Source organism: Staurois parvus, unplaced genomic scaffold (assembly GCF_062004578.1).
Source record: "Staurois parvus isolate SC_StPar_1 unplaced genomic scaffold, SC_StPar_1.0 ptg000689l, whole genome shotgun sequence".
In the NCBI taxonomy this organism is placed as follows: domain Eukaryota; kingdom Metazoa; phylum Chordata; class Amphibia; order Anura; family Ranidae; genus Staurois; species Staurois parvus.
The window spans coordinates 2,518,425-2,532,113 of NW_028318485.1; positions in this window are offsets into that span (position 1 = coordinate 2,518,425).

Sequence of the window (13,689 nt, forward strand, 5' to 3'; positions counted from 1 at the left end):
CAGGGACAGACAGAATTGTTACTGAGTGCCAGAGAATTGTTACTCGCACAGACACAAAATTGTTACTTGCACAGACACAGAATTGTTACTCGCACAGACACAGAATTGTTACTCAGGGCCACAGAATTCATACTCAGGGACAGACAGAATTGTTACTGAGTGCCAGAGAATTGTTACTTAGGGACAGACAGAATTGTTACTGAGTGCCAGAGAATTGTTACTCAGGGACAGACAGAATTGTTACTGAGTGCCAGAGAATTGTTACTCGCACAGACACAAAATTGTTACTTGCACAGACACAGAATTGTTACTCGCACAGACACAGAATTGTTACTCAGGGCCACAGAATTCATACTCAGGGACAGACAGAATTGTTACTGAGTGCCAGAGAATTGTTACTCAGGGACAGACAGAATTGTTACTGAGTGCCAGAGAATTGTTACTCGCACAGACACAAAATTGTTACTTGCACAGACACAGAATTGTTACTCGCACAGACACAGAATTGTTACTCAGGGCCACAGAATTCATACTCAGGGACAGACAGAATTGTTACTGAGTGCCAGAGAATTGTTACTCAGGGACAGACAGAATTGTTACTGAGTGCCAGAGAATTGTTACTCAGGGACAGACAGAATTGTTACTGAGTGCCAGAGAATTGTTACTCAGGGACAGACAGAATTGTTACTGAGTGCCAGAGAATTGTTACTCAGGGACAGACAGAATTGTTACTGAGTGCCAGAGAATTGTTACTCGCACAGACACAAAATTGTTACTTGCACAGACACAGAATTGTTACTCGCACAGACACAGAATTGTTACTCAGGGCCACAGAATTCATACTCAGGGACAGACAGAATTGTTACTGAGTGCCAGAGAATTGTTACTCAGGGACAGACAGAATTGTTACTGAGTGCCAGAGAATTGTTACTCAGGGACAGACAGAATTGTTACTGAGTGCCAGAGAATTGTTACTCGCACAGACACAAAATTGTTACTTGCACAGACACAGAATTGTTACTCGCACAGACACAGAATTGTTACTCAGGGCCACAGAATTCATACTCAGGGACAGACAGAATTGTTACTGAGTGCCAGAGAATTGTTACTCAGGGACAGACAGAATTGTTACTGAGTGCCAGAGAATTGTTACTCAGGGACAGACAGAATTGTTACTGAGTGCCAGAGAATTGTTACTCGCACAGACACAAAATTGTTACTTGCACAGACACAGAATTGTTACTCGCACAGACACAGAATTGTTACTCAGGGCCACAGAATTCATACTCAGGGACAGACAGAATTGTTACTGAGTGCCAGAGAATTGTTACTTAGGGACAGACAGAATTGTTACTGAGTGCCAGAGAATTGTTACTCAGGGACAGACAGAATTGTTACTGAGTGCCAGAGAATTGTTACTCGCACAGACACAAAATTGTTACTTGCACAGACACAGAATTGTTACTCGCACAGACACAGAATTGTTACTCAGGGCCACAGAATTCATACTCAGGGACAGACAGAATTGTTACTGAGTGCCAGAGAATTGTTACTCAGGGACAGACAGAATTGTTACTGAGTGCCAGAGAATTGTTACTCGCACAGACACAAAATTGTTACTTGCACAGACACAGAATTGTTACTCGCACAGACACAGAATTGTTACTCAGGGCCACAGAATTCATACTCAGGGACAGACAGAATTGTTACTGAGTGCCAGAGAATTGTTACTCAGGGACAGACAGAATTGTTACTGAGTGCCAGAGAATTGTTACTCAGGGACAGACAGAATTGTTACTGAGTGCCAGAGAATTGTTACTCGCACAGACACAAAATTGTTACTTGCACAGACACAGAATTGTTACTCGCACAGACACAGAATTGTTACTCGCACAGACACAGAATTGTTACTCAGGGCCACAGAATTCATACTCAGGGACAGACAGAATTGTTACTGAGTGCCAGAGAATTGTTACTCAGGGACACCTAATCGTTGAATTAAATAGTATGTCAGACAACATGCAGAGGAGTGGCAGAGGAGGCAATGTTTTAGGAGCGAGCAGACGTGGCAGCAGAGGAAGGGGTCGAGGCAGCAGTATTCGCAGCCAGAGGCCAGTGCTCCCGGTGTCATCCAGCGGTCGTGTCTCCACCGACAACCCTGCCGTCATTGATTGGTTGGCTCGGTCGTCTTCCTCTTCCCAGGTCACCTCTGACACCTACAGCCAACGGTCGGTGGGTACGTCAGACACAACCGTTAGTTGGCATGGCCCGGGAGCAAGCCCACTGAAATCACGTGTCCTCTACCTGCCCCTGTCCTTTGCTGTTCCCTCACCAAGCGAAGTATCGCATGCTGTGGGCTCAGCCCCACTGTACAGTGAGGAAGAGCTAACAGAGGGCGGTCAGGAACGGGGGGAGACATCGGCCTTTTCAGCAGCCAAGCGAACAAGTACTGGCGAGGAGAGTGGCTCGGTAGCCGGTCTAGAGACAGGTCTGTCTCCTGACCCAGACGCAGCCGAGGGGGCTAGTAGTGAGGCGGAGACCCTACTTGATGATGAGGAGGTTGATCGCACTTGGCAGCCTCGTCGTCATCAGGCAATTTCTTCCGCATCATCAGGAGAAGAGGGTGGCAGCTTGGCAGCGAGCAAAACAGTCGGTGGGTTGCCCAGGAGACAGCAGCAGGGTCGCATCAGTGTCAGTGGAGCCAAACGTCCACGGAGTAGAGCACCAGCTCCACTGCAGCCTACCACCACGGCCAGTAGTGGTGCCGGTGCGCACGGAGGAAGTAGCAGTCAGCCAGTGAAGAGTAGCGGGGGCAAAGTTTCCTACTCGGTGGTGTGGCAATTTTTCCTCAAGCCGCCCGAGGAAGTAAACGTAGCCGTATGTCGACTATGTGGCCAGAAATGCAAGCGTGGCCAGGGGGCCCATGTTGGGACTACAGCGTTGCGTCAGCATATGCAGCGTCACCATTCGGTGGCCTGGGAAAACCGTGATAAACATACGGCGGTTCTGCCTGCCCCAGCCCCCGCTCCATCACCCGCTCCGTTACTTGCTCCGTCACCCGACGTCGTCAATCGCCCTCTATCAGCCAGTCAAGGCTCCAACACCTCTGCTGAGGGGAGTTGTCGCTCGTTGGCATCTTCCGCTCGTTCAGATGCTCCTTCTCCTGCTACTCCTCTTCTCGGATTCCGTCAACAGTCTTTCTTGGAATCCGTATCCAAGAGACAACAGTTTGCGAGCACGCACCCGACGGTGCAAAAGCTGAACGTCCTCCTGTCCAAGTTGCTGGTGCTGCAGTCCCTCCCTTTCCAACTGGTGGACTCAGCACCTTTCCGAGAAATGATGGCTTGTGCCGCGCCGCGGTGGAGAGTGCCAAGCCGTCATTTCTTTGCCCAAAAGGCAGTGCCAGCCCTGCATTCACATGTAGAAGAGATGGTGGGCCAGTCTTTGAGCATGTCGGTCTCTGCCAAAGTGCACGGCAGCGCCGACGTGTGGAGCTGTAACTACGGTCAGGGACAGTACATGTCATTTACGGCCCACTGGGTGAACGTGGTGCCGGCACAGCCGCACCAGCAACTTGGACAGGTCACGACGCTTTTGCCTCCACGTTTGCACGTCCTTGGTTCAGCAAGCATGTCCGCCTCTACCACCTCTTTTTCCGCCGTGTCCTCAGCCGCCACCCCCGTGCCAAGTCCCATTACCCGACCGGCATATCACATGTGCAGGGCGCAACGGTGTCACGCTGTGCTGCACCTGGTATGCCTTGGCGAACGTAGTCACACAGGGGAGGAACTGCTGAGTGTAATGAACAGAGAAATCGACAGATGGCTGTCTCCGCGCAAACTAAAAATCGGAACCATGTTGACTGACAACGGAAAGAACATGGTGTCTGCTCTGCGTCAAGGAAGGTTGTGCCATGCGCCATGCATGGCTCACGTGTTCAATCTGGTTGTCAAGCGGTTCCTAAAATCCACCATCCCACTGCAAGACATCCTTAAAATGTCACGTAAACTGTGCATGCATTTCAGCCATTCCTACACCGCAAAGAACACCCTCATTGAGCTGCAGCGGCAGAACGGAATTCCACAGCATCGCCTGATCTGCGACGTTGCAACAAGGTGGAATTCAACCCTACACATGTTAGACCGCCTTTACGAGCAGCGAAAGGCCATCACCGATTTCCTGATGTTACAAGCGGATAAAGGTACTCCCCTGTGTAACTTAGATGTCAGCCATTGGCAGCTCATGCGTGACACCTGCCGCTTGCTCAGGCCCTTTGAGGAGGCCACGCTATTCGTGAGTCGGCAGGACTATGGGATGAACGACGTCATTCCTCTGTTGCACGTCCTGGAACAAATGCTGTTAACAATGGCTGGTCAGGGTGCGGTAGACGTGGCGCACAGATCTCAACGCCACATGACCCCTGTGGGGGCAGGACAGGAAGAAGAGGAGGAGGTAGAGGAGGACATTTGTGCTCAGGAATTATTGAGTGAAATGGGTGGTTTTTCCACTCAGCGGACAGGAGTGGAGGAGCAGGAGCATCTGGTAGAGGAGGAGGAGGAGGAGACAGAGGACCCAGACGCACCGTGGCAGTATGCTGTGGAGATGGAGGCAGGGAGTCCCTCGCATTCCTTGGCACAAATGGCCCATAGCATGCTCGGTTGCTTGCGTAGCGACAGCCGAATAATAACCATCAGACAGAGGGATGACTTTTGGCTGTCCACCTTGTTGGACCCTCGCTACCGGTCCAAAATGGTGGCCTTTTTCACACCTGCTGAGAGGGAGGCCAAAATTACGTACTATAAAAACCACCTATGTAGTCAGTTGGTCTCTGCCTTTGTGCGCCAACGTCCATCCTCAGACACTGTGGGCCCTGTGCGCTCGCGTTCCGCTGGCATGGCAGCAGGGGAGGGGTGGGGTGGTAGGAGCAGTGGCAGCTCCACCAGCAGCGGCTGCCTCAGTCTGCAGTCGATGATGAGTAGCTTTCTTCACCAGCGCAGTGAGGAAACTACTAACCAGCCGCAGCAGCAGCAGCAGCATCAGGTGGACCTGGAGCAGGAGCTCAAATAACAGGCTTGGGCCTACTTGGACAGCACCCTGCCAACCGAGGTAGACAATCCCCTTGACTACTGGGCAACGAAACTTGACCTTTGGCCCCAACTAGCTGAATTTGCCCTTGAAAGGCTGTCATGCCCGGCCAGTAGCGTGGCATCGGAGCGCGTGTTTAGTGCGGCAGGAGGTATTGTAACTCCGCGGAGGACACGACTGTCCACCCAAAGTGTGGAGAGACTCACGTTTGTGAAAATGAATCAGGCGTGGATTAGTCTGGATTTCAAACCACCAGTTCCTGACACAACTGACTAAATCCGCCATGAATCATGCCTCAAACATGTGCCACTTTCAGGTCTCCTCACACTGCTGGTGTGTTTAATTTTTTGACATAGGGTGCTGGCAGATTACGGGCCTCCTATAGCTGCTGCCAGGCCCCTAATCTGCCATAGGCCCCTATATACCGCCTCCTCATGCTGCTGCTAGGTCCAGAGTCTCTCATGGGTCCCTGTACGGCCTCCCATTGCTGCTGTCTCCATCGCCACACTCTGCTGCCATGTGCCACTTTCAGGTCTCTTCACACTGCTGGTGTGTTTAATTTTTTGACATAGGGTGCAGGCAGATTACGGGCCTCACATAGCTGCTGCCAGGCCCCTAATCTGCCATGGGCCCCTATATACCGCCTCCTCATGCTGCTGCCAAGTCCAGAGTCTCTCATGGGTCCCTGTACGGCCTCCCATTGCTGCTGTCTCCATCGCCACACTCTGCTGCCATGTGCCACTTTCAGGTCTCTTCACACTGCTGGTGTGTTAAATTTTTTGACATAGGGTGCAGGCAGATTACGGGCCTCACATAGCTGCTGCCAGGCCCCTAATCTGCCATGGGCCCCTATATACCGCCTCCTCATGCTGCTGCCAAGTCTAGAGTCTCTCATGGGTCCCTGTACGGCCTCCCATTGCTGCTGTCTCCATCGCCACACTCTGCTGCCATGTGCCACTTTCAGGTCTCTTCACACTGCTGGTGTGTTAAATTTTTTGACATAGGGTGCAGGCAGATTACGGGCCTCACATAGCTGCTGCCAGGCCCCTAATCTGCCATGGGCCCCTATATACCGCCTCCTCATGCTGCTGCCAAGTCTAGAGTCTGTCATGGGTCCCTGTACGGCCTCCCATTGCTGCTGTCTCCATCGCCACACTCTGCTGCCATGTGCCACTTTCAGGTCTCTTCACACTGCTGGTGTGTTTAATTTTTTGACATAGGGTGCAGGCAGATTACGGGCCTCACATAGCTGCTGCCAGGCCCCTAATCTGCCATGGGCCCCTATATACCGCCTCCTCATGCTGCTGCCAAGTCCAGAGTCTCTCATGGGTCCCTGTACGGCCTCCCATTGCTGCTGTCTCCATCGCCACACTCTGCTGCCATGTGCCACTTTCAGGTCTCTTCACACTGCTGGTGTGTTAAATTTTTTGACATAGGGTGCAGGCAGATTACGGGCCTCACATAGCTGCTGCCAGGCCCCTAATCTGCCATGGGCCCCTATATACCGCCTCCTCATGCTGCTGCCAAGTCCAGAGTCTCTCATGGGTCCCTGTACGGCCTCCCATTGCTGCTGTCTCCATCGCCACACTCTGCTGCCATGTGCCACTTTCAGGTCTCTTCACACTGCTGGTGTGTTAAATTTTTTGACATAGGGTGCAGGCAGATTACGGGCCTCACATAGCTGCTGCCAGGCCCCTAATCTGCCATGGGCCCCTATATACCGCCTCCTCATGCTGCTGCCAAGTCTAGAGTCTCTCATGGGTCCCTGTACGGCCTCCCATTGCTGCTGTCTCCATCGCCACACTCTGCTGCCATGTGCCACTTTCAGGTCTCTTCACACTGCTGGTGTGTTTAATTTTTTGACATAGGGTGCTGCAAGATAACGGGCCTCACATAGCTGCTGCCAGGCCCCTAATCTGCCATGGGCCCCTATATACCGCCTCCTCATGCTGCTGCCAAGTCCAGAGTCTCTCATGGGTCCCTGTACGGCCTCCCATTGCTGCTGTCTCCATCGCCACACTCTGCTGCCATGTGCCACTTTCAGGTCTCTTCACACTGCTGGTGTGTTAAATTTTTTGACATAGGGTGCAGGCAGATTACGGGCCTCACATAGCTGCTGCCAGGCCCCTAATCTGCCATGGGCCCCTATATACCGCCTCCTCATGCTGCTGCCAAGTCTAGAGTCTGTCATGGGTCCCTGTACGGCCTCCCATTGCTGCTGTCTCCATCGCCACACTCTGCCATGTGCCACTTTCAGGTCTCTTCACACTGCTGGTGTGTTTAATTTTTTGACATAGGGTGCAGGCAGATTACGGGCCTCACATAGCTGCTGCCAGGCCCCTAATCTGCCATGGGCCCCTATATACCGCCTCCTCATGCTGCTGCCAAGTCCAGAGTCTCTCATGGGTCCCTGTACGGCCTCCCATTGCTGCTGTCTCCATCGCCACACTCTGCTGCCATGTGCCACTTTCAGGTCTCTTCACACTGCTGGTGTGTTTAATTTTTTGACATAGGGTGCAGGCAGATTACGGGCCTCACATAGCTGCTGCCAGGCCCCTAATCTGCCATGGGCCCCTATATACCGCCTCCTCATGCTGCTGCCAAGTCTAGAGTCTCTCATGGGTCCCTGTACGGCCTCCCATTGCTGCTGTCTCCATCGCCACACTCTGCTGCCATGTGCCACTTTCAGGTCTCTTCACACTGCTGGTGTGTTTAATTTTTTGACATAGGGTGCTGCAAGATAACGGGCCTCACATAGCTGCTGCCAGGCCCCTAATCTGCCATGGGCCCCTATATACCGCCTCCTCATGCTGCTGCCAAGTCCAGAGTCTCTCATGGGTCCCTGTACGGCCTCCCATTGCTGCTGTCTCCATCGCCACACTCTGCTGCCATGTGCCACTTTCAGGTCTCTTCACACTGCTGGTGTGTTTAATTTTTTGACATAGGGTGCAGGCAGATTACGGGCCTCACATAGCTGCTGCCAGGCCCCTAATCTGCCATGGGCCCCTATATACCGCCTCCTCATGCTGCTGCCAAGTCTAGAGTCTCTCATGGGTCCCTGTACGGCCTCCCATTGCTGCTGTCTCCATCGCCACACTCTGCTGCCATGTGCCACTTTCAGGTCTCTTCACACTGCTGGTGTGTTTAATTTTTTGACATAGGGTGCTGCAAGATAACGGGCCTCACATAGCTGCTGCCAGGCCCCTAATCTGCCATGGGCCCCTATATACCGCCTCCTCATGCTGCTGCCAAGTCCAGAGTCTCTCATGGGTCCCTGTACGGCCTCCCATTGCTGCTGTCTCCATCGCCACACTCTGCTGCCATGTGCCACTTTCAGGTCTCTTCACACTGCTGGTGTGTTTAATTTTTTGACATAGGGTGCAGGCAGATTACGGGCCTCACATAGCTGCTGCCAGGCCCCTAATCTGCCATGGGCCCCTATATACCGCCTCCTCATGCTGCTGCCAAGTCCAGAGTCTCTCATGGGTCCCTGTACGGCCTCCCATTGCTGCTGTCTCCATCGCCACACTCTGCTGCCATGTGCCACTTTCAGGTCTCTTCACACTGCTGGTGTGTTAAATTTTTTGACATAGGGTGCAGGCAGATTACGGGCCTCACATAGCTGCTGCCAGGCCCCTAATCTGCCATGGGCCCCTATATACCGCCTCCTCATGCTGCTGCCAAGTCTAGAGTCTCTCATGGGTCCCTGTACGGCCTCCCATTGCTGCTGTCTCCATCGCCACACTCTGCTGCCATGTGCCACTTTCAGGTCTCTTCACACTGCTGGTGTGTTAAATTTTTTGACATAGGGTGCTGGCAGATTACGGGCCTCCCATTGCTGCTGCCAGACATGTAATCTGCCATGGGCCCCCGTACCGACTCCTCATGCTGTGACGTTGCAACAAGGTGTAATTCAACCCTACATATGTTAGACCGCCTTTACGAACAGCTAAAGGCCATCACAGATTTCCTGATGTTAAAAGCGGATAAAGGTACTCCCTGTGTAACTTAGATGTCAGCCATTGTCAGCTCATGTGTGACACCTGCGCTTGCTCAGGCCCTTTGAGGAGGCCACGCTATTCGTGAGTCGGCAGGACTATGGGATGAATGAGGTCAAATCGGCCATGGGCCCCCGTACCGCCTGTTCACGCTGATGCTGGTCCCACAGTGTGACCTGGGTCCCTGTACGGCCTCCCATTGCTTCCACTCTGCCATGTACCTCTTTGAAATCTCCTCACACTCCTGCGGTTGTCCATTTTGTCATAGGTTGCTGGCAGATTAGCGGCCTTCCATAGGTGCCGCCAGGCCCCATATCGACCATGGGCCCCCGTACCTCCTGGTCACGCTGCTGCTGAGCCCACAGTGTGACCTGGGTCCCTGTACGGCCTCCCATTGCTTCCACTCTGCCATGTGCCACTTTGAAATCTCCTCACACTCCTGCGGTTGTCCATTTTGTCATAGGTTGCTGGCAGATTACAGGCCTTCCATAGGTGCCACCAAGCCCCATATCGGCCATGGGCCCCCGTACCGCCTGGTCACGCTGCTGCTGGGCCCACAGTGTGACCTGGGTCCCTGTACCGCCTCCCATTGCTCCCACTCTGCCATGTGCCACTTTCAGGTCTCCTCACGCTCCTGCTGGTTTCCATTTTGTCATAGGTTGCTGTATGGCCTCCCATTGCTGCTGCCTCCACCGCCACACTGTGGCTCCAAACACTGGTTTTGGCCCCGTGACTGGCCAAAGGAGTGAAGTGTGCAGTGATTCTAAGATCGACGGCAGTCATCTGCATGTCATACTGACAGACAGTATTATTTCTCTTCCCCAGCAGACTCCAAGGGCATTTAAATTAAAGGTACAGTGTTCTGCACTAATATTAAGTCTCTCTGAAGCCTAGAAACACCCTTTTTTAAGTTAAATTCACAGCGAATTTATTCGACTCGAATCGAATATTGTCCACGAATTCGCCGAATCAGTCGAATCGAATTTTTCATTTCTTCGCTCATCTCTAGTCCCAATGTTTGTAGGAACATAGCCTTCCTCTCTTGTTCACTCCCGAGATGGACTATGGACTATGGGATGTGTGGTGTGCATAGGGCAGTGTAGATGAGTGAGACCAACGTACACTGCTTAGTCCAAACAAATGGAAGAATGGGGAATAAACAGAGCAACAGTTGGCTGGACGCTAGAGTTATGACGTTATTGATTCTGGATGGGAAAGGAAAGGGATTGTGAACCATTGATAAAGTGGAAATAGGTAGAATGGATTGATAAATTAACCCTATCCCATCCAGCGTCCCTTTAAAAAAGGTCTGAATGCCTGGCGATCATGTGACCACTGTGAATGGATGTCACGGTGGTCACATGATCGGGAGATGGTCCTACCGGCTACCAATCATTATCAGGGACTAAGAGCTGTCTTTCGCAGTTTGGTCTCTGTGTTGGTTGGTGAGCGCGCTCTGAGCACAGAACATTGGCCACACAGCGATGCACATTGGTGGCATGTCGGCATTAAAGCCCACCCTTTGCCACTGCACATATGTGTTCTGGGACGGCAAGAGGTTAAACACACTGAATCCACTCCTCCCAAATCTGGACACAGAGATTTTGGGAAGTGAATACCAATGTTGGATCACTGCTCTCTACTTTACAAAATCAATACTTTTCTTTATGCCCAATAGTGCAGCTCCCACTCTACCTCGGGCCCACTCTGAATATGCAAGCTGTGGATCCCGTAGACTGCAGACCTGGGTTTGCTTCCCCGCCCTCCTCTTCCCTTGTCCATTCACAAAACGCTGTGTATTCTATGATGGTTAAAATGAATGCTGTGCTTTGAGGACCACACACCTAAAAAAGTGCCCATCAACATAAAATAAAAACTTACCCCCTCCACCTCCCAAAAATCCCCAAAATCTAAACATATAATTTATTTATGGTACTTATATAGCGCCATCAATGTACGCAGCGCTTTACATATATATTGTACATTCACATCAGTCCCTAACCCTCAAGGGGTGTACAATCTAAGGTCCCTAACTCACATTCATACATACACATACTAGGGACAATTTAGACAGGATCCAATTCACCTACCAGCATGCCTTTGGCGTGTGGGAGTAAACCCATGCAGGCACAGGGAGAACATGCAAACTCCAGGCAGGTGGTGCCATGATTGGAACTGACGACCCTAGTACTGCCAGGCAGAAGTGCTAACCATTAAGCCACTGTGCTGCCCACATATCACCGCTAAACTAAAAACTCATTTTAAATGGAAGACTGGCTACAAAACAATCAGTTTATCCTAAAACAAAGGTTCTATCATCCTGCTCGAGCTGTTTTCCAATATCTTCAAAGCAAAAATTTTTTTGCAGTCACATATTGAACAAGCCGTTAATCTCTCCTCCCTGAGCACTTTCGAAGGGGCTTTCTTAAACAGACCCCTCAAAAGTGCTGTCCCTATTTGGAGTATTCCTTGCTTTCCTCATCAACAGAACCACCCTCCCTCCTATGTGGAAAAATGGGATACCGACTTGGAAAACCACACCCTGGAGGAGATGTAGCCAAAAGCTCCTCTAATGTGCTGTGAGGAAGCAAACTACAAGGTCCTCCTGCTCTGGTACCTCGTTCCCCTGTATATTTCATCAGCAATTCTGACTCACTCCCTACAAAGCCTTTGTGGTTGCAGGCCGACTCATGGTGGGACTCCCGGGAAGTTTTTTGGATTAGAATCTGCTGTGCACAGTCATGGGTAAATCCTTTTGCAAAAACCCTTATGACACTCTCCTGCTAAAACAGCCCAAAAAATTGACCAAAACTCAATTTAATTTGTTACACGCATCCTTTACGGCAGTGAAGAAAGTCATAGCACATTCCTAGAAGACCCCGACCATCCCTTTTGCAGAGGTCAAGCACCGAGTTTCCTAAGTAATGATCTTTGAAAAAATGACAGCCCATCAAAACAATAAGATTTCTAAGCTTTGTAGAATGGGAACCATGGATTGAGACCTATGTGCCACTTTCTTTTGACCAGGAGTCACTGCTTTTGTAGGAACATGGAAGTTTGAGGTGCCTGGGTGTTGGAGCCTTCTCTTTTTTATCCCCTCATTCTTTCCCTCTCACTCTTCCTTTTTTACTTCCTTTCCTTTTTCTTCTGACCCCTACTTCCCCTCTCAGTTTTTTTTTTTGCCTTCACCACTCCCTTATTATCAGTACGTCACTGGAGGTGTAGTACTACAGGTGAAACTCGAAAAATTTGAATATTGTGCAAAAGTTCATTTATTTCAGTAATGCAACTTAAAAGGTGAAACTAATATATGAGATAGACTCATTACATGCAAAGCAAGATAGTTCAAGCCGTGATTTGTCATCATTGTGATGATTATGGCTTACAGCTCATGAAAACCCCAAATCCACAATCTCAGAAAATGAGAATATTGTGAAAAGGTACAATATTCTCAGCTCAAAGTGTCCCACTCTAATCAGCTAATTACGCCATAACACCTGCAAAGGGTTCCGGAGCCTTTAAATGGTCTCTCAGTCTGGTTCAATAGGAATTAGGGGCGGACTGACCATTTGGAAACTCGGGCACTGCATGAGGGCCCGGGGTCAGTAGGGGTCCCATGAGATGCCCCTGGTACCTTTTTCATAGGCTTTTTTCAGTTTGGGCAATGACACAGGGGCCCCATGATCCCCTATTGCCTGGGGGCCCCATGAGTTGTCAGTCGGCCCCTGCTAGGAATCACAATCATGGGAAAGACTGCTGACCTGACAGTTGTGCAGAAAACCATCATTTACACCCTTCATAAGGAGGGAAAGCCCCAAAAGGTAATTGCAAAAGAAGTTGGATGTTCCCAAAGTGCTGTATCAAAGCACATTAATAGAAAGTTATGTGGAAGGGAAAAGTGTGGAAGAAAAAGGTGCACAAGCAGCAGGGATGACCGCAGCCTGGAGAGGATTGTCAGGAAAAGGCCATTCAAAAGGGTTGGGGACTTTCACAATGAGTGGACTGAGGCTGGAGTCAGTGCATCAAGAGCCACCACACACAGACGGATCCTGGACATGGGCTTCAAATGTCGTATTCCTCTTGTCAAGCCGCTCCTGAACAACAAACAACGTCAGAAGCGTCTTACTTGGGATAAAGAAAAACAGACTTGGTCTGTTGCTCAGTGGTTTTCTGATGAGAGCAACTTTTGTATCTCATTTGGAAACCAAGGACCCGAAGAATGGAGGAAGAATGGAGAGGCACACACTGCAAGATGCTTGAAGTCCAGTGTGAAGTTTCCACAATCTGTGTTGATTTGGGGAGCCATGCCATCTGCTAGTGTTGGTCCACTGTGCTTCAATAAATCCAGGGTCAACGCAGCCATCTACCAGGAGATTTTGGAGCACTTCATGCTACCTTCCGCAGACGAGCTTTATGGGGATGCTGACCTCATTTTTCAGCTGGACTTGGCACCTGCCCACACTGCCAAAAGCACCAAAACCTGGTTCAATGACTGTGGGATTACTGTGCTTGATTGGCCTGACCTGAACCCCATAGAGAATCTATGGGGCATTGCCAAGAGAAAGATGAGAGACATGAGACCGAACAATGCAGAAGAGCTGAAGGC